A 2,279-nucleotide genomic window follows, 5' to 3' on the forward strand; every position below is an offset into this window, starting at 1 on the left:
TCATATTCTAAAACCTACCTTCCCCAGACTCTGAGTAGAACCTTAGAAATATCTTACCCTCTGGGCTAGGTTCCAAGTCCATGTCTGTGCATTAACAATGTGTCCTTGGATGGGTCACTTGACCTTTCAAGCTCTCAACTTTCTTATCGGTGCTGGTGATAAGATTTCACCAATTGTCAAGGTCAGATGGTTAGGGAGTAGGAAACTTCCACACTAAAAATGCTCTTGAGTGCTCACTTCAGCAGCAAATATACTAAAATTGAAATGATACAGAGAAGATTAGCATGGCCCCTGTGCAAAAAAAAAAAAAAAAAAATGTGAAGCATTTGTTCCATATTTTTGGAGAAATGGCTTAGTGGTTAAGCTCTTGCCTGTGAAGCCTAAGGATCCCAGTTGGAGTCTCGATTCCCCAGGACCCACATTAGCCAGATGCACAAGGGGGCGCACGCATCTGGAGTTTGTTTGCAATGGCTGGAGGCCTTGGCACGCCCATCTCTTCCTCCCTCCCCCTCTCTCTCTCTCTCTCTCTCTCTCTCTCTCTCTCTCTCTGTCGCTCTCAAATAAATAAATAAAAATAAACCAAAATATTTTTAAAATGCTCTTGATAGCAGAGGAGATTTGATCTAGAATGCCTTTTGCTAATGTCAGAACTCTGGATGCTTATAGCTTTCCCATGGCTCTGGTTACAAAGTGTTGACAATGACCTCGGGCTTGCAATATGAAAAGACAGAAAATCCACTCCTAGTCTCTCAGCAGGGGGCCCAGAATAAAAACTAGAGGCCCCACTGGATTTTGTGTTTCTAGAAAAGTTCTGGACCTTTAAGCAGCTCCTCTTCCCTAATGCTACTGTTCCCTATTGAGTGACTTCCCCCTGCTGTTCTGGGTTGAGCCCCTCCAGGTCAGCCTCTGGGCCTGGCTAACTCACACCGCCATTGCTCTAGTTGGCCAAGGAACAAAGATGCTGCAATCTTCATGTGCCATTGTCTTTCTAGTAGGTAGCAACCACCCATCCTTAGAAGTACTCCAGTGTTCTCAGCCCATGAGCAGCTGACCCATCTTACCTTTGCTTTTAAGTTCTCCTCTTGGGAGCCTTAGACAGAGCAAAAGAAATAGGGCCTGTATTGGAATGTCACTCCCCAATGTCAACAGATCCCTTAAGCTAAATGAGGGATTGCTTCATTTTCAATTTCAAGTGGAATTCCACACTATGAAACAATCCCTTCCATCCCAAGGCCTAGTGGCCATTTGGGGCTTGGAACCTGGGAGGAGTAAAGAAGTGGACTTCTGCCTAGTGAAACAGAACATACTTTAAAAGTAAATAACATTAGCCAGGACTGGTGGTCCACTTCTGTAATCCTAGCATTTGGGAGGGAGATGGTAGGAATACCAAAAGTTTGAAGCCTGCCTGTGCTACACATTGAGTTTCAGCTCACCTGGGCTACATAGCGAGACCTTTATCAAACAAAATAAAGAAAACAAACAAAACATTATGAATAGAAACTAATGTCATTTAGGGCTTGGCACTAGATTAGAGGTAAAGCACTTGACCAAACCTGAGGCCCCAAGTTTGATGCTTAGTACTACAAAACACTGAAAAAAATTAAAATTTTAAAGTAAATATCATTTAGGGCACAACTACTGGATATACACTTTAATTTTCATGTTTTTAATCACTGTGTCTTCAACTTTAAGACTAATATCCTCCACTCCACTGACCAGTCTCCAGCCTTAGCCCAGGAGAACATATGTCATATGGAATGGTGGTAGTTCCGGCAAGCACTGTGAGTCAGAGACATATGGTGTCCCGAGCTCTATGTTTGCTCTTGTACCTGGAGAGATTAGTCAGCCAGGGGCACCTCATCAGCCTGGATGCCATCTGGCCATTCCCCTGATGCTGGCTGTAGGTTAAAAGTCACTTTCCATACCATGATAGCTAGGCGAGGAAGGTGCTTAGCTCTGTGCCCCGCCTGACGGCAAGCCTCTACTGCACCCACAGGACTAAGGCAGCTCCACTCTGGATAGGACGGCTGGCCCTCGGGAACTGTTCCAGATTTTCGAGGCTGTGGCTGGTTTCCCTAGACTTCCCACACAAACCTTGCTGACCCCAGGACACTAGCTGGCTCCCATGGCTCCCTTCCCTGAGCATTTGCTGGCCTCATCTGTCTGAGTTACATGCAAAGCTACCCTTGACAGCAGGCGCTTCCTTTGTGGAAAGGTTGGACTTTGGCCTCCCATCCCGCTTCTCAGCTCTGGTGTTCAGGCCTTGGGTAACTTTTCCA

General features: G+C 45.7%; 1 non-coding gene across 1 annotated transcript; it reads left to right on the forward strand.

Moving 5' to 3' along the window:
- The first annotated feature begins 229 nt into the window (after positions 1-229).
- Positions 230-341, forward strand: LOC123463127. The gene has a single exon (XR_006638737.1). It is a non-coding gene; the product is annotated as a U6 spliceosomal RNA (small nuclear RNA).
- The last annotated feature ends 1,938 nt before the right edge of the window (positions 342-2,279 follow it).

This window comes from Jaculus jaculus, chromosome 8 (genome assembly GCF_020740685.1).
Source record: "Jaculus jaculus isolate mJacJac1 chromosome 8, mJacJac1.mat.Y.cur, whole genome shotgun sequence".
NCBI classification, from domain to species: Eukaryota; Metazoa; Chordata; class Mammalia; order Rodentia; family Dipodidae; genus Jaculus; species Jaculus jaculus.